Below are 19975 nucleotides of genomic sequence, written 5' to 3'. Positions count from 1 at the left end.
GCATTCCTCTGGCCTCAGCCTCCCAGGCTGCTGGGATTACAGGCGTGTGCCACTGCACCCAGCCTGCATCCTTGGTCTTGAAACTGAAGGATGGGAGCACACGGTTGGGGCCCTGTCGCATTCACAGCTCACGATTGACCTGTAGGTTGCTGCAGAGGGTCCAGGCACACAGCAGTTGCTCCCCAGGGACTGCTAGATTAGAACATGGAAAAAAGTGCTATGAATTCTGTTTACATCCAGAAGAGGGTTTGTGATTCCCAGACCTCCTGGTATCCTCCATAAATGCTGCTCTGGTTGTGTATGGTTTGTCCCGCCAAAGGTTCCTGTGCTAGAAGCTTGATCCCCTGAGTGACAGTGTTGAAGTGGTGGAAGCTTTAAGGTACAGGACTCAGTGGAAGGAAATTAGGTCATGGGGACTCCGCCCACACAAGTGAATTAATGCTGTGTCTTAGAAGTGTGTCAGGTTTCCTGGGAATGGATTAGTTCCCTTGAGAATGGTTTGTTTTAAAGTGAGTCTGGCTTTTTCAGCTTGCTGTCTCTCAATTCCTCTTAAACATGTGCTCTATCTACACACTGCTGTCTCCCTTTCTACTTCTCACCCTCACCATATGCCAAGTTGTTTGGACTTTCCAGTCACCAGATTGTGGGCAAAACAAATCTCATTTCTTTATAGAACAGCCAACTTCAGTTATTTTGTTATAGCAATGCAAAATGAACTAGACAAATGCCAAAAGGAACTCTCCAGGTAAAGGGGCTGGTGTGCATTCTTTGAAGGCCATGCTAGAGAGGCTGTAAGATAAAGAGTGAGATTAAGGGGCCCCTTTTCATGGACACTGCTTGTAACATTACTGCTGCAAAACAGAACATTGGTAAGAGAAGCCCTGTCAGATTTGTTATCTTAGCTTGCCCCGATGATCTTTATAGAGGCAAAGAAAATTAGAATGATTCAATGAAAGTGAGAAAAGACTAAGGGGAAAGCCAAGGGACATGATATGCCTGGGTTGATGCAAAAGTCTTAATGTAATAATATCAGAGGTGGTGGACCCATAATGTATCAAGAGCCGTCCGTGAAATGTGTGTGGACCAGATCGGCATGGAAGCCACTGAGTGGGAAAGTCTGGCATCTCAGAACTCACAGTAGCAGTCCAGCTGGTGAGATGGCCCAAATACACATGAACTCCCACCCAGTTCTGCCAGACATCCCACACAATGACAGACATCCCACACAATGGGGTGACCTGCTGAAGCCACATAGACACAGCCTTTCAGAAATGGGTGTGGCTTGTCGAGATGCCAATCAACCTGCAAGACACCATGAAGCAAGACTGACTAGACACCAGGTTTTCCAGCCTATTCCCCTAGCTCAAGGTGTAATTCATGTGTGTGGATGAAGTGGCTAGGAAAGTAGAGTTTTCTGGAAGTCCTTGATAAGGGATCCAATGAACTGTGATCTGTTGGTGAAGTTCTAATGGGCCATAGTGAGATGGGGAGGGTATGGGCATGCAGTGGTTCATGGGATTAAGGTGGAAGTGGGACAAGAATTAGAATGTCTGAAGGGACATTGTATGTCTCCTCCACCTGAATGCATTATTGGGGTGGGTACTAGTCTAACTGGGGAAAGCTTCCCCTCCTAGTATTGTAAACCAGAAGACATCTAAGTCTGCCCTCAAGCCAGTCTTGATTGGATACACTAAACAGAACCACTTAGAGCTGCTCAAGCCCACACATTTGTTCATCTGAAACAGTACAGGGGAAATACTGGGGAATCATAGGGGGGGCCAAATTATATTGTTATGTCATGTGCATGTGTGACTATATAACAATGACTCCCACCACTAGGTATAACAATAATGCATAAATAAAAATATGAAGGCAAGAACAAATTAAAAAAACTGGAACAATACAGGATATCTGGCACACAAGAAGAAATCAATGATACATTAGAAGCTGAAGTTGAATTTTTTGCTATCAGTGAATTTTTTGTACAATAGTCCCATGTGACCTGTGAAAAGCAGGGCTTGCTCAGGTAGAGTAGTAGCAGAGAATGAGGCCTGAATAAAGTAGTGCCAACCATAGCATTAGATCAACAGTACACAGAGTACAGTAGGCCAAATGAGGGAAGTACTCAGTGATTGATGTTGTTAAGGCTATATTTTTTTCTATCCTGATCTTGGAAAATAGCCAATTGTAGTTTGCCTTCATATGTGAAGGAGCCTAGCTTATACTATATGGAGTTATTTGAATTCACCAGCTGTTGTCATAATTTGGTTAGAGGAAATTTGGATTGATTCAGATTTTTGATTAATGACATTATATTGATGATATCATGCTGATATCTGAAACTGAAGACCAAATGAGAACTAACTTAAATGCATGGGTGACATATGTGACCCATAGTGGCTGGCTGATAGATCCAGTATAGGTCCAGGGACTGACCTAATGGTGGAATTCTTAGGAATACAAAGACAAGAGCCACATATAATATTACACAGGCAACTAACAACTGCTATCAACACCTATCCCTAGGTCTAAACAAGAAGCCTAATGTTTGGTTGGTCTGTTTGGGTTCTGAAGTTGGCATATTTCACATTGGACATATTGCTAGCTGTTATCCATAAAAATACCCCCAATTTGAATGCATTTGAATTGGACTCCCCCAAATCAGCCATGTTGAAATTGCAAAAAGTAGTTTCTTTCTTGATTTTTTTTGGACCCTTATGACCCACACTCATTCATTATTTTGGAAATGTCTGTATAGGACACATAGTTATGTAGATTAGAGGTTATTGCAAAAGCTTATGAGTGCCACCCAGAGGTGACCAATGGGATTTTGTACCAGAACACTCCTGGATAGTATAGTAAAATATACACCATTTGATAGACAACTACTAGCTTGCTCCTGGACATTCATAGAGATGACCTCTATGACTGGAACATATAAAATACTCCTGAAACCTGAAATACTTCTAATGGCTTGAGTCATGTTGGAGAAACACTCTAAAATGGAAGACAGTGCCCTGAGGAGAAATCCAGAATAAAATGGAAGTATTTATACAGAAACATACTCATTGTATCCACAAGCAGGTAACCTCTACTTGTAAGACTGATGTTGGAACCACCTCAAGAGCTTTTGGATCCTATTGCCACCTGCATTGTGCTCTGTTAACAGACTCATTTTAACCAACAAAGAGCTGCTTAATTTATGGATGCCAGTTCCAAGGTGGATGGATATTATCTCATTTGGAAGGTCACTACACTAATGGACAAATGGAAAGCTGGTGATTGAAGAAGATAGCTGAGCTGTATGCTGTTTTCCTTGCAATGATGAGAGAGTTGAATAACAATGAAAGCCCCTTGGTATGGGTTATTAGTGAATTGTGGGCATTGACCAAGGCCTTGCTTTATGATCAGGTGGCCAATGGAACATTGGCTGACTTGAAGAGATGGCTACTGAAGGAGGCACAACCTTATGGAAATCACTATGGGAACTTAATGGGAGCATGAAGGTCAGACATGTTCTTACTCATGAGAGCTCTTTAGAGTATATCCTGGTGTGCTTTTTGACATGTCCATGTGGGTCCATGAAATGAGTGGACCTAGGGGTACTTCATCAATGCAGAGCACTAAATCTAGGCACATTCCTCTTGCACAAAATACCAACAGGAAATATATCTGCCAATAAAGGAGATAGAGACAGCAGATAGCCATGGAACAGATTCCCAGGGGCCCTCACATAGGCCTTGGCAAGTTGATTACAGTTCGTCCCTACATCACCTCAGATTTGTTCTTTTTTGCCAAATCACCTCAACTTTCTTTTTTTCCTACTCAATGCAGTGATCCCAGGGCCACCGCTGCAACTGCAGGTTCTGGAGGCAGGGATAAGCTCTACAGAAGAAAGTTTAACCATACTTTTAGACCGTTAGATCAGAGTTCCTGGGTCTTGATGGGGTAGGTCGTGCCTCACCTCATCTGGCAAACTTAGGGTTGCAGCTCTATTTTCTAGTGGTAATGACAGCCCACTCCTCCTGTACCTAGGTAACACTATCTTTTATGAATGAGACGGAACTGAGGTAGGGACACTTGCTAGGCCAGTCTTGCTGCTGGCAGCTTGGGCCAGAAAAGTGGCCAAATCTCATGTCTCTTCCAAAGGTGGAAAAATTTGGGTACAATGATAATTAAAGAGATGGAAGAATAGTAGCTGAGCCTGACTGAATGAATATGTGAGTTATGCAATGAAAGAAATCCAATATCATGCTCATGCCTCAAGACAGACTTGGAGCAAGAGTCAGTTTTTTTGTCTCTTACCCCAATTCCTATGGGGTACCTGAGAGATGAGACCGCATATAGAAAAGTACTTTCCCCAGGGTGTGGTGGCGCACACCTGTAATCCTAGTGGTTTGGAAGGTTGAGGCAGGAGGATTGCAAGTTCAAAGCTAGTCTCAGAAATTTAGGGAGGCCCTTGGCAACTCAATGAAACCTTGTCTCTAGATAAAATACAAAAAAAGGGTTGGGGATATTGTTCAGTGGTTAAGTCCCCCTGAGTTCAATCCCTGTACAAACAAATAACAACAACAAAACCCCCAAATAAACCCCAAAACAAAACAAAAAAGCCTTTCCTTCCTGTGAGACCTGACAAGATTGGATGGAAGTCTGCAAACCCAGGTGGTACTGCTTGGGGAGACAGTTTGATCATGTGAAATGATGATAGAGTGAGGGCCATGACAATAGAGTGAGTGGTACTCTGGTAATGTATCAGGATCTTTTGACTCTAATTTTTCAGAGTTACATGTACTACCATCCTGCAGAATGGTGTAATGCTGGCACTGTTGGTAAAATTATAGTACTGACATTGGTGGCCAAATATACTGGGAAATTGGTTTAAACCTCCTGAAGATGTAATGCTAACGGCAAGTGACTGGCCTGAGTAGTTTAGCTAATCAGTCATAAGCAAATTTCTCTGTTAAATAATTCTGCACCAATTTATTACAACATACAAATAGTGGTGGATCAAGGTGAGGAGAGGTAGCGAAATTAGTACAATAATAGGAAATGTCCATATGGCTTATGGCTTTATCAATATTGTCCAAAGGCCTACGAGTTTCCTCTTCCTTCTCACCTTAGCTTCAAATATTGTCATGTTGGATTTGTCTGTGAAATACATATGCCTATAGAACACAAAAGAGAAAGGCACAGTGACTCAATGAGAGACATAGAAAAACTTTACAGTGCAATTCACTTCTAGCTTACATGGTTCAAGTTCTGGAACATTTACATACAGCAAAGCTTCTGGGGGGCAAGTGTGTGGGGAGCATGAAAGTTTGCTTCTGGTTTTCTGTTAACCCTGTGGAGTGTACTCACTCCTGTCAGGCAGTCAGGGAGGGCCGGGGAGGTAAAGCAGAGGAAGAGGAGATATTGTCAGCCTGCGTTCCCTCCCTCTCTGTATGGCAGTGCTCACCATTGCCTTGCATTAAAAACTGAGGCTGGACTCAACCCAGTGACACAGTTCTACATCTCCTGCCACACTGGGGCTGAAGGTCTTTAATGAAACTGCTAAGGGGGCTACTGTGTCACCACCCATTTTTGGCAAGCTTCAACATCACTCAACCAGTGAGGTTAAAAAAACATTGTTTACTTTTCAACTTTTTTTCTTTCTATTTTAAAATATTTAATCGGTAACTTATATTGTGTGTATCCAAAGTGTACAACATGAGGATTTGAGATAGGTATGTGTGTAATGATTATCACATATCACAGTTGAGTTATTTAACACATCCTCAGAGCTTGTTTACCTTATAAGTGGCATACACTCCCACAAAACAATTTCTTTATCCATTCATCCATTGATGAGCATTTAGGTAGTTTCCATGTCTCCTCTATTGTGAAAAGTGCTGTAACTGAACACGGAAGTATAAGTATCTCTCCTAGCTACTTCTTCTTCTTCTCTTTCTCCTTTTCCTTCTCCCTCTCCTTCTCTCTCTCCCTGTTCCCCTCCCTCCTCCTCCTTCTTCATCGGGGATTGAACCCAGGGATGCTCTACCACTGAGCTACATCTCCATTGCTTTTTATTTTATTTTATTTTTTTTGAGATGGGTCTTGCTAAGTTGCTTAGGGTCTTGATAAATAGTTATCCTCCTGCTTCAGCTTCCCAAATTGCTGGGATTACAGGTATGTGCCACTGTGACCGCCTTGAGCTACTAATTTCATTGATTTGCTGCATCATATGGTAATCTTATTTTTGATGTTTTGAGGAAACGCCACACTGCTTTGCATAATGGATGTATCAATTTACATTCCTACTGACAGTGTTTAAGGATTCCTTTTTATCTGTACCCTCACCAACACTTTCCTTTTGTCTTTTTGGTAATAGCCAAACTGACATGTGAGGAATGACATTTCATTTTTTTTTTTTTTTTTGGCACTGAGGATGGAACCCCATGGCACTCTACCATTGAGCTCCATCCTTAGCCCTTTTTATTTTATTTTGATCAGGATTTCCTTAAGTTGCCCAGGCTGGCTTTGAACTTGCAACACTCTTATATCAGCCTCCTGAGTCCTTGGGATTATGAGCATGTGTCACTGTGCCTGGCCTTCCTTGTGGTTTTGATTTGCATTTCTCTGATGTTTAGGATGTTCAGAACACTGTTGACCATTTGAATATGTGCTATTTTTTAAATGGGATTTTTAAAAATTTCTTTTTCAGATAATTCATTGTTAGTGTATAGATTTGCAACTGAGTTTTGTACATTGGTTTTGTATTCTGCAACTTCACTGAATTTGTAAAGTAGTTATAACAGTTTTTGGTGGAATCTTCTGGATTTTCTATATGTAAGACTATGTAGTCTACAAAGTAGATAATTTTACTTTTTCCTTTTCTATTTGTTTATTTATTTTGCCTACTCACTCTGGCTAAGATTTTAGTACTAAATTGAATAAGTGACAAGAGTGGGCATCCTTGCCTTTTTTCCTGACTTGGAGAAAAAGCTTGAATTTTTTCACTGCTGATTATAATTCTAGTGTGCCCTTTATTACGTTGAGGCACATTCCTCTGTATTTAATTTACTGGGAGTTTTTTTAAATCATGAAGGGAAGTTATATTTTGTTAAATGCTTTTTCTGCATTTATTGAAGTGATCGTTTGAATTTTATCCTTCATTCTTGTTACTATGGTGTATCACACTTATTGTTTGCATGTGTTAAAACATTCTTGCATCTGAGGATAAATTTCTTTTGATCATGGTGAATGGTCCTTGCAGTGTGTTGTTCATCTTTGCTAGTTTTTTCTTAGCATTGTTATATCTCTTTACTAGGGATATTGTTCTGTAATTTTCTTTTCTTATAGTGTCTTTATCTGGTGTTGGTATTAAGGTAATGCTGGCCTTATAAAATGAGTTTGGAAGTGTTCCTACCTCTTCAATTTTTTGAAAGAGTACAAGTAGGATTGGCATTAATTCTCCTTTAAATGCTTGTTAGCATTCTCACCCATGAATAATTCTAGGAATGTGTCTATTTTTTTAGGTTAATTGGAGGAAAATTGGAGAATTCACAAATACACGGAGGCCAATCAACTGATGCCTGAACAACCCAATGGGTAAAAGAAGAAATTAAAAAAGGAAATAAAAAAATCTTAAAGACAAACAAAAATGAAAAACAAAACATACCCAAACCTACAGGATGCAGTAAAAGCAGCTCTACAAGGAAGTTTATAAACACCTACATGAAGGATGTCATGTTAGCAACTTAACCTCACACCTCAAGGAACTAGAAAAAAGAAGACCAAACTTAGCCCAAAATTAGCAGAAGGAGGAAGTCAAAATTATTGAGACAGAAATGCATGAGGCAGGAGCTGGAATTGTAGCTCAGTGGTAGAGCGCCTGCCTAGCATGTGTGAGGAGGCACTGGGTTTAATTCTCAGCACTGCATATAAATAAATAAAATAAAGGTCCAGTGACAACTAAAGAAATATTTTTTTAAAAAAGAAATACATGAAGCAAAAATATAAAAACATTAGAAAAGACCAGTGCAACTCTTGAGTTTTTTATTTTTCTCTTAGAAAAGATAAACAGAGTTGACAAAACCTTAGCTAGACTAACCAAGAAATAAAAACAGCAAGCTCAAAATTTCTTTCAACCTTAATCACCCCAGTGGAGGAAACCAGACTGTGGCGTTCTGTACTACAAGTATGCTCATTTCTATCAACTTCATAACATAGACATCCTATTCTGAAATATCCTCAAAAGCTCAAATAATCGCCTAGTCCACTTACCTTGGAGAGCTCCCTTTTGTGCCGATCCAGAAAGCACTAGGCATGGTATCTCCCTTCTCAGGACCAGCTGCTCACTGGTGTAGCTAAGAGCTCCCCCAAGATAGAAAGCACAACAGGAGGTGCCAGGATGCTGCTGCCCCGGATCTGGTCTAGCTGGGCTACTGCCACCAGCACCTTTGACACCTCTTCATTTAAATTCTTTATTCTGCTTGTAAGTTGCAATTGTTTCAGTTACTCTTCTCCCCCTCTTCACCCCAGACATTCTAATCACTCCTCTCAAAAAAGCACTTAAACTTTCAACCCACAAAATAAAATTTAAAATATCTATTCCCCAGAAGCCTTAAAGGAACAGATTGATAAATTTGACTGTGTAAAAATTTAAAACTTCTGTTTGGCAAAAGACGAGACAGACTGTGAAAATGTAATTGCAGAACATATGATAAAATGGCTAATTGCCTTAATTTGCAAAAATAACCCTTGTACAGATGAATGAGGAAGTAAAACAACTCAGAAGAAAATAGGCAAGTTATAAGAACAGACAGTTCACAGGAAGAATATAAATGGCTTGGAAAATTATGGAAATATACTCAGTTTCACTCATATTTAAAAATATGAAGATCAAAACACCAGCAAGATACAGTCTATCAACTTGATTGATAAAAAAATAAAACAAAGCTTTATAATATCCCAAACTAGCAAAATACAAAGAAATAGATACTTTAAGATGTAAGATGTTTTGATGAGATTTTATATTATTGCAACCTTTGGGAAGATAATTTGAAAGTATCTATCACATTTTTAAATGAATGCATATTTTGACTCTTTTGACTGAGAAATTTTACCACTTGGGATTTACATTGTGAATATACTTGATAAAATTTCCCATAAATGAACATACAAAAATATTTTCAGGGGCATTGCTTAATAGTAAACAGTTTAAAAAGCAAATATGTCTAATAGCAAACAACTTGAAAAGCAAACAAATATTTATTGGTAGGAAAATTAAGTTGGAGTATATAAAAATAAGACGTCTATTAAAAAAGGAGGTAGATTTTTAAGTGCTGAAAGGGAAACATGTCCAAAGTATATTGTGAAGCAAAGAGAACAATATACAGAACAATTGGATATGAACAAATATTTTATGTTTATAAAACACATGCTAGTAAACGCACTCAGCATTTTTTAAGGAAATGTGTAACACATGCACCCGGGCACCTGTGTGTGTGTGCGCGCGCACACCGGGTAGCAGTTGCCATGGAGAGAAAAGCCATGGAAGGACGATTTTATTTTTTTCTATTTCAAACCTTCTTCTTCTCTTTACATTTCCCCCTTCTTAAGGAATTTTGGACACAGGGGATTATATGTTTTCAGTACTCCCCACTTTCATTTGCCTCCTTTCCCCTTACAGGAAATCATTCTGCTTAATATAGGCGCTTTTAGTTGCATGTGTTCTTCAGAAATCTGCTGTATTAATTCACATAAGTGACAAATATTGTTGATCTTACCCTTTTCTTCCTCTTTTCACTTAGAGTAATGCATGTTATTTCTTTTTAACTGCTACATGATATTCCCATTTTTTTTCCCTGTCTGCCTCTTGGATAGATGTCTGGATTTCCTTTAGTTCTTCACCATCACAACAATTTGTTATCTGCTCTTTAAAAATTTTGATAATGATGTCCTTCATTGAACAGATTTTCTTAATTTTATGCAATCAGCTTTGACCTTATGACTTGTTCTTTTATTGTTCTTTATAATTCCTACCTTGCCTCATGATGTCAGGAAGATATTAACCCACATATTTACCATTAACTTATTTTTTTTATTTGTTCTTTTTAGTTATACATAACAGTGGAGTCCATTTTGATATAATTAGACAAACATGGAATATATCTTATTCCAATTAGGACCCCAGTCTTGGGGATGTACCTGATGGTGGGATTCACTGTGGTGTATTTATATATGAACATAAGAAAATTATGTCATATTCATTACGCTGTCTCTCTTTTTCCTATTTCCATCCCTTCCCTTCATTCCCTTTGTCTAATCTGCTGAATTTCTATTCTTCCCCCCTCACCTTGTTGGGAGTTAGCTTTCACATATCAGCAAAATCATTTGACTGTTGGTTTTTTGGGATTGGCTTATTTTACTTAGCATGATAGTCTATAGGTCCATCCATTTACTGGCAAATGTCATAAAATCATTATTCTTAATGGCTAAGTAATACTACATTGTGTGTGTGTGTGTGTGTGTGTGTGACATTTTCTTTATCCATTCATCTGTTGGTGAGAACCTAGGTTGGTTCCATAGATTAGCTATAAACACTGATGTGGCTACATCACGGTAGTATGCTGATTTAAAATCCTTTGGCTACATACTGAGGAGTGGGATAGCTGAGTCAAATGGTGTTAACTTATAACCTTTTATCTTGAGTTTTTTAATCTTTCTGGAGTTCTCCTTGTATGCTCTGGTAGTAGGGATCCAGTTTAATTTTTTTTTAACCTCTAATGAGACAGTTTTCCAGCACATTTTCTAAATCATGTGTTCTTTTGTCCTTGAATTATGACGCAACATTTACTGTATATCAAAGTCTCATGTATGGATATAAATTGTATCTTAGTTCTATTCCATTTGTCCATTTTTTTGTTCTTGTGCCAATATCATACAATATTTAATTTTATCATAAGATATAACACAAAGAAAAATGCATAAAATGTAAAACTACCACTTAATGATTTAAAATGATCACCTCATCACACCACTCAGGTTACGAAACACAGCTGATGGCCCAGAAGCTCATGTGAGGCTTCCCAATCATAATGCCTTTCCATTATCCTTAAAGTAATCATCCTCCCCAAACCACTACATCTTGACATTTAAGATAACTAATTCCCTATTTAAGAAGACTTTATTAAGCATGTATCTATAAATCTTATATTTTAGTTCTGCCTGATTTTGAACTTTATATAAAAAGAATTGTATAGTATACATTCTTTTTTTGCCTGACTTATTTAAAAATTTTTTTTTGCAATATAATTACACAAAATAGTGGGGTTCATTGTGGTATATTCCTACATGCACATATAATTTGGTAGGTTTCATTGCTTACTGCCTCCCTTTCCCTTCTCTCCCCCTTCACCTGCTCCTTAACAGATCTCCCTTCCTTTATAAATGCTTTTTTTCTCTCTAGCTTCCACATACAAGAGAAAATTGAGAATTTGACTTCCTGAATCTGGCTTATTTCACTTAGCATGATCTTCTCCAGTTCCATTTTCTTGCAAATGGCATAGTTTCATATTTTCTTTATGCTGCATAAAACTCCATTGTATATATACCATATTGACTTTATCCATTCACCTGTTGGCAACAGAGTCCTCGGCTCAGACAACAAAGCTTACTCAGCTCTGGTCCACATGTATGGTTTTCCAGCAGTCCAGTCCAGGCTTGTTCACATGGCAAAGTCAGGGGCACACAGGCCCCTGAAGCCTAGACTTAGAACTGGCACATGGTCGCTTTTGTTACATTCTATTGATCAATGAAAGCCACAATGCCAGTCCAGATTCCAGAAAAGGAGCTACACTGTATCTCTTGGTGGAAGGAGAGCTAATGTTCCATTAAGCAAGGCATTTTAGGCATTTCTTTAATCTACCACTGAAAACTATTCTAGAACTGGAAACCCATAACTTGCTACTATATGCACCAACACGGACTCTCATAATAATGCTGAGTGAAGTAAGTCAGCCACTAGGAATGCAGCCACCATGTGACCCAGCTATACCACTTCTCAGTATTTATCTGAAAGAATTAAGTCAGTACACTGTAATATATGTGTACACTCATGTTTATAGTAGAGCAATTCTCAATAGTTCAGATATGGAGCCAGCCTGGGACTCAGGGATGTGAACGAGTCTAGCCAAGACTAGCGAGGCTCACTCACAGCTGATCAAATGGGCAAGGCAGCTCCGTGGAGACCGGAACATCTCAGCTGAGCTCAGCTTGAATTTCAGATCCACAGAATTGTGAGCTAAATAACTTATTTTTAAGTTACTACATTTTTGGATGATTATTGTATACAGTTGAAAACTAATACATATTTATTTCATTGTATGTCTGTACAATAATTTATCCTTTCTATTATTGAAAGACATTTGGGTATTCCTCACCTAATAGTTCCAACTTCTCGATCATCTCTGAGTCTTGTTCTGTTGATTTATTTATCTCCTTGCAGAAGTTGTTTTAATTGATATTTGTATGTCTAATAATTTTGATTAAATAAATAGTGAACATGGTTGTAAATGCACACATTGAGGTAAGTAGTATTCATGTATATAAAAGGGTATGCTTCTTTTTTCAGGCAATTGATGAGGAAGGTCGTGTCATTATAGTCAGAAATTGAAGCGGTTGAGTTTTGTTGCTGTTTTCTTTATTTTCTGTTCTCTAATTAAGTTCGTCTAATACTGTGTTACTATTACCTTCTGCTTAAGGTTAGGGATGGGACAGAGGATTTCCCTCATCTCACCTTCAGTATTTAGCCATTCCTATTTGCTTATACAAATGATTTTTTTTCTTTCAACACTCTTTCCCCTTCCTGAGTATCAGACTATTATAGTTTGTTATTTTGTTCTTGGCTTGTGGTAGGGGTACGGAGACTGGTTTCTGGTCTAGCTTCAGGCTTGGGCCTGAGTACCTGGGTCTAGGGGTTGGGGTTGCTCTACATTGCTGTTCTTCTTCCCAGAAGCAACCAAACTCAGATCTGAGGTTGGTGCTGGGTTTGAGTCTCCCCCACTGATATGATAATATATATATATATATATATATATATATATATATATATATATATTTTTTTTTTTTTTTTTTTTTTTTTTTTTTTGGCTTGGTAGTAAAGAGTCCTGACCCAGAATGTTTTTTTTTGCCCCTCTTTCAGGACTGGAGAAATTTTCTTATATTGCTCTTCTTAATGGTGACAGGTTTTTGCTTGTGTCTTGGAAGAAATAGATTTTTCTCCCTCTCTGCCAGCAGCATAAGGCTTCTGCTTCATAGAAGAGAACAGTTTCAAAGAGTCACAGGGGTTTGGGGGCCTTTCTCCCAGCCACTGTTGAGCATCTCCCACAAGCCTAGCCACCACAGGGAATCACTCTTGTTTTCTAACCTTCTCTCAGTTTTTCTTGTGATTCCCATCCAAAGCTCATGAAAAAGAGGCCCTGAGTCTAAGGTCTCTGGGCATTGAAGACTGACATGGTAGCCCACACTGGACCTTTAGCCACTTATTAAATTTTAGCTGATTTCTACCTACCTGTTTGAATGGTAGCCATGCCACCATCCTGGGCAGCAGCTGGGTGATCCAGGATGATGTTCCATCTCTTATTGGAAAGCTTGGTTCAGGTTTCATGACTGCCTGAAACTAACTCTCTGACGGTCTCCAGAAAAGTTATTTTCCCCTCAGTGTTGCATCTCCTAAGCAGAAACACAAATTTGAGTTGCACTTTTTGTGATAAATTAGCAATATTTTAAAAATTGCTGCCCTTCATATGTCTTTTTCCCCTTAATCCTTTTTTAGGATTTTCTATTTATATTTGATTTTCACATCAGTTGAACTATAGGGTATCCAAGTGTGTTTATACCTATCCTACTTTAGCCTTGTTGAGATTATTGGACATATGAGTTAATATTTTTTATTAAATGTGAAGGAGGTTTTAGTTGTTATTTCTTCAAGTATTTTTTTCTGCCTCTATCTCTCTCTTCTTTCCTTGAGGACTCCAAGTGTACATAGGTTAGATCACTTGATTTTTTTTCTTTCATTTCTAGATATTGAACCCAGGGGTACTCTACCACTGAGCTATATTCCCAGTCATTTTTAAAAATATATTTTATTTTATTTTGAGACAGGGTCTCCCCAAGTTGCTGAGGCTGGCCTTGAACTTGTGATCCTCCTGCTTTAGTCTCCCAAGTAACTAGAATTACAGGCGTATGTAATTGTGCTCACCTAGATCACCTGATTTGATCCATAAGTCACTGGGACTATGTTTATTTTGTTTCAGACATGTAATGATTAATCTGAATTGTTAACTTGATTGGATTAATAGACGCCTAAGATCAAGAGGCTTCTGGGTGTGTAAATGAGGGTGTTTCTAGGAACCATTGGCATGTGGGACAGCAAACTGAGGGGAGACCATTCTAAGTGCTGGCAGCACAGTCCAATAGGTGGGGGCCCTGGATAGAACAAAAAAGGTGGAAGAATGAGGAAGCAGAAGCAAGCTTGATTCTCCTTGAGCAGGTGCTTCAATTGCTGCTGTGATCACTAGAGGACGTCAGACTCCAGCTCCTTCACTCTTCCAAAGTGAACTCGGACTGGTGACTTCCTAGGGAGTTTCCAGGCCTTTGATCTGAGATGGAGGCTGCATCATTGTTCCCCCTCTTGTTCTGAGACTCCGGCTTCTTGGACTGAGCAGCTACTTTTTCCTCCAGCTCTCCAACCTGCATATGGCCACTGTGGGAATATGCAGCTTCTGATTGTATAAGGCAATCTAGTAAATCCTCTTTTTATATATATATATATATATATATGATTACATATATATGTGTGTATATATATATGTGTGTTTATGGGTGTGTGTGTATATATATATATATATATATATATATACACACACACACACACACACACACACATTTTTGATTTGTGGTTCTGTTCCTTTAGAGAACCTTACTGACATAAGACATTTGTATTTTTATTATTTAATTTGCATAATTTTTATTTACATGTTCTTATGTTCATTTTTTTTAATGAAGGAAATGTACTATTAAGTCCATCTTGTGAAATTTTTATTTCAGACATTGTATTTTTTTTTAAATATTTCTGGGGATTGAACCCATGGCCTATGTGCATGCAAGGCAAACACTCTACCAACTGAGCTATATCCCCAGGCCAACATTGTATTTTTCAACTGTAAATTTCCACTTATTTCTTTTTAATTGTTTTCATTTCTCTGTTTCATTCTATTTCTCCTGTGTTCATTAATTATGTTCATCATTTCCTTTCTACACCTTAAGGGAGTATATTTCCTTTCAATCAATTTTCAGGTTCTTCTATGTTAATTCCAAAATCTATGTAAAATGTGGCTCTTTTTCTTTTTTCTTTTTGGTATGCATCACATTTTCCCACTTCTGGTAAGTTTTGATTGTTATGTTGGGAACTATGAGTAGTAATTTTTTTATTGTATGTTGGACATAATATGTATTATGTTATGAACATCTGCATTTTGTTGTCTTCCTTTAAACAATGTTGAGTTTTGTTCTGGAAAATAATTTAGTGGCAGAATAGCTTGTTTAGGTTTTGAGTTAAACTTCTTTTGGGCAGGTCTAGAGTAACCCTACAATGAAGGCATGGCTTTTGGGGGGGGGTCTTAAATGTATTCCTGAGGTTTTTCTTTACCCTGATGTCTAAAATGCCCATATTTTTCAGTATGATGTGAGCACTAGAACCTCTGTTTAGATCACAGTCCCCTAGAAACTGTTCTTTTCTAGGTCTTCATTTCAATGTAAATATAATATGTAGTTTTCTATAGCTCCTTTTCTGTGAAGACCCCTCCTCATTAATCAGGGTCTATCATCTAAGGCAGAACAGCAATCCCTTTCTTGTCCAATGATTCACTAGCATGAGTAGCTTGAAGCAACTAGGTGGCAGTTTCAACTGCTGGTTCAGTGGAACTCATATCCCCTGGAGGAAGTATTTCCTCCCTTTTCCAGAAAACAGGACCACTAATCTATTTGAGCCATAAGGATGAGAACAATATGTTTCTTAAATAGGTTACTAGATGGAAGGAGAGAGTAGGGGCCATTCTTATTTTTACCCTTTGATTCTCAGACCTGTATATTACAGCTGGTAGGAGTATAGCATGAAATGCTATACAACTGCTGGTTTGGTGTGTATATTACAACCTGGAGTCCAGCATCCCAATCTCAAAGAATGCTGTCCACCAACCAGTTCTATATTTGATTCTTCAACAGATTATTTTCTCATTCTATCAGGCTGGGTGCTTTTGGGTGATGGGGAATATGACATTATCTACAAACCCTGTGGCCATGAGCCCATCGTTGTACCTTCTTGCTGTAATGAATTACTTGGTAAAAGAAAATATTTTCTGAGTTGCTAGAGCCAAGGCTGTTCAACTGATCACAGTGTGTTCATGTTACCTGAAGTCTTCTCTCTGCCTCGTACAAGGAACTGAGTGGAATACAGACAGAATCATGTGAGTTCAGGCCTAGGAGACATGTTGAACCAAGATATGGGCTAAAATGGTCTCCTCTTGTCTTTGGCTCAACTAGCCTTTGATGGGCTTTTGCTTACATAGAATTGGAAGGTACCTAAGGAGGCATGTTTACTTCAAACACCTTCGTCCTCTACTATTTACCAAGTGCCTATAAATTACCACACAGTGGCCTAGGCCTAGAACTGTAAATACTGATAAACAAATACTATGGAAGACTAAAGAGAAGGAAGGAAGAAAGGAAGGAAGGGAGACCTTTTCAGTATTTGAGAGTTATGGGGAAAATATAAACTATAATTACCATGGAATTAGTTGACTATTGATGGTTGCTACAAATGTATTGAAGAAAGAAAGAAAATGACAGGCTCAGGTCAGCCAAATACTAATTTAAGGCATGGCAAAAAAAGTTCTCCTTGACAATGTTTAAAGAGAGCCTCAACTCTTATAGTTGGAGGGCAGATAATGGTGGAAACTAGAAATAGGAGTTAACTGTAAAGTAATAGATCTTTTGAGAAGAACAAATTTGCAATCTTAGCAAATCTCTCACAATGAAATTGTATCCTGACAGGGAAGGAGTATGATTCTAAAACCAGGCATGGGGAAAGCTGGGTAAATGTGCTCCAGAATTTTGAATCCCAAAGATTCCTCTGAACTCTGTGGGTCTGAGAACATGGCTCACATCTCCTATGCCATTCTCCTACTTTGGTAGCAGACAGCAGCTTCCGCCTGACTGGAGATCACGCAGAGCCTCACAAAGGTGTATGCCTTGAACGATGATACTTGCTTTCCTCAAAGTTTGCCGAACACCTCATGACTTCCAGCCTGTAACTAGGCCACGTCTCAGCGTGATCCAATTGGGGGAAATGCTAGCCAACTGAATAAAAAAAAATTATCTACAATAGAGATTATAGTACTTACTTAATAAACAACAATGGCAGGAACTGGAACATGCCAGGAGTGGATATTGAAGGTGTTGAACTGTTGGGATATAAGGATTCAATATCCAGGCATGGACGCTGGGAGAGAGTCCTAATATATTACATAGATGGCTTCTTGAATCTTGGAAACAATCATGGCTGACAGTAAGTAAAGCAGAGATTCTATAAATGTCTTGGCAGAGTATTGAAGATATCATCAAAATAATCAGAGAAATGGGCATTCTGCAATTTCCCTGGAGAACCTAGAAGATACTTACTGTACAAAAACAATGAGAAACATGTTAGTGACAGGGGTCCTGGCATCCCTGAGAAGCTGTCTGTGGTTCTGACCTTGACAATAAGGATAACACTTTGAACCAATGGCCATTATATGGTGCTGTAACCTTGATAGGTACAATATACAAAATTTGTAAACCAGAATTGATGGAGGGGAGAATGCTCTGAAACTTGGTTTCTTGATATCAATATGGATGATAGGATTCCAGAATAAGAGAATACAGTTGGTGACATTTTACTGTGAGAGGCAAAGGTAGGCAAAATTACTATAAGGTAAAGTACAACAAGACTGATAGCCAAAACCTGACTCAGAAGTATCTTGTCTATTCTGAGTTTGCAGAGGCAAAGTTTTGTTTACAGGAATAAAGTCTGCTCTAAGGTAACTCTCCTGCTGTCTGTCAGAATATGGTCCAAAATAAACTTAATTGTTGTGGCATTTCATAGAAAATCACACTTGTCTGCTGTATCGACATTAACTTATTTGGACTTGGTGGATCAGAAAATGTTAAGCATGACATTTACAAGCTTGTCAGAGTGTGGACAATACACTAATAATAAAAAAATTAGGGGAGTTTTAAAGTATACAGTGGTCTGAGGTATACTCAGATATTCCTTCAAAGGGAAAGACAAGTTATTGCATCTTCAATTTCCTACCACCAAGAAAGAGAGAGAGAGAAAAAAAAAAAACAATTGGTAAGGCTTTTAGGGTTTGAAGTTAATATATCCCATACTAGGGAACCCTTGGTGAGAAGAAACTTGTTTTAGTCTATTTTTTGTTGCTATAACAACATACCTGATAGTGGATAATTTTTAAAGGGATAAAGTTTATTTTAGCTCATGGATCTGGGAGGTTGAGAAGTCCAAGAGCATGGTGTAAGCTAAGGCCTCCTGTTGCTTTGACTTGTGATAGAAGGCAGAAATGTAAGTGGGTATGTGTGGAATGGTCATAACATAATAGGTAAACTGACCATATGACAACAGTTCTATTATACTTTAGTTGAACTGTAACCTAATCAATGGATTAATCTACTTGATGGATTAATAATCTGAAAGGATTATGATGCTGGGTAGTGACTGTAGGCAGGTAGGGTGTGGTCAGAGGAAGTAGGTAAGTGGAGGTGTGCCCTTGTGATTTGTATTTTGTCCCTGGCAAATGGAACTTTCTCTCTGCTCCTGGATGAATGTCCTGCCTGCTTTCATCTCCTACAGCCTTCTGCCATGATGTTCTACCTCACCTTGGGCCCAGAGAGATGGAGTTGGCTGACTATGGACTGAAGCTCTGAAACTGTGAGCTAAAATAAACTTTTCCTCCTCTAGGTTGTGGTATATTGGTCACAAAGGGGCAGAGCTGACTAAACAAGCTCTCACAAGAAGAAACTTACTCTCTTGAGAAGGGCATTAATCCCCCCCTTAATGACCCAATCACCTCTTAATTCCCCATCTTGCAGGACCACCACAATAGCAGACAAATTTCAAAATAGGTTTCAGAGAGGATAAACCATTCTCAGATCACAGCAGATCCACATGATTTAATGAGTCTGATTGTACTCAGTTTATGATAGGCAGCTCTGGTCCCATAGTCCCTTTGTGGTCAATAGTCTGGGTAATGGCAAGTTATTGTACTAAAACTCTTTGAACTTAAAAGGGGGTAGCAATCCATCATTCCTAAGATGAAGACATATTTTGGGTATGGGTTTGTCTTCCTGGCCTATAGTGCTTGACTAGACATTCGAGAGTGTCAGATGTACTGTCAAGGAATCCACATAATATTTCTTTGGGTTAAGCATAGCACTTCACCGTAAAAGAGTGTGACAAGAGCATATGATCATGAGCTTCACTGGTCTTATCATAAATCTCATCACCCCAAAGTTTCCAACCTAATAAATCATTGGAATAATGGACTAACTTACAGATGACACTATTCATGGTTGAGATGCTATCCTTCAAGATAATCAGTGAAACGAGGCCATCATATAGTATTGTAACCTTGATAAGTATAGCACACAGAACTAGGAACCAGTGGGTAAAAGTTGGAGTGGCCTTACTATAATTCCCAGTGATTGACTTAAAGAATTTTTATTTCCTATCCTCATATCTTTGGTGAACTTGATTTTTGAGTCAGCTGAATGCCTCTACCAAGGACACTGCAAGTATTCCATTAATGATATGTTACCTTTCCCATCCCTTCATTTCTACTTTCTGGGATCACATATCAAATAAACTATCTGCAGCCAG

General features: G+C 38.6%; 1 protein-coding gene across 8 annotated transcripts in view; it reads left to right on the top strand.

The window, feature by feature from the left end:
• Nucleotides 1–19975, top strand: part of Nrl (neural retina leucine zipper) — a 283758-nt gene that overhangs the window by 115544 nt on the left and 148239 nt on the right. For 2 of the 8 annotated variants that reach the window (XR_011706571.1, XR_011706572.1), the window contains exon 5: nucleotides 18950–19027. The exons of the other annotated variants lie outside the window; for them this stretch is intronic. The gene's annotated coding sequence lies outside the window, so the exon portion shown is untranslated. The remainder of the gene's footprint in view (nucleotides 1–18949; nucleotides 19028–19975) is intronic. 8 annotated transcript variants of the gene reach the window in all.

Source organism: Marmota flaviventris, chromosome 2 (genome assembly GCF_047511675.1).
Source record: "Marmota flaviventris isolate mMarFla1 chromosome 2, mMarFla1.hap1, whole genome shotgun sequence".
NCBI lineage: Eukaryota > Metazoa > Chordata > Mammalia > Rodentia > Sciuridae > Marmota > Marmota flaviventris.
This window is presented reverse-complemented; position numbering and strand designations above follow the sequence as displayed.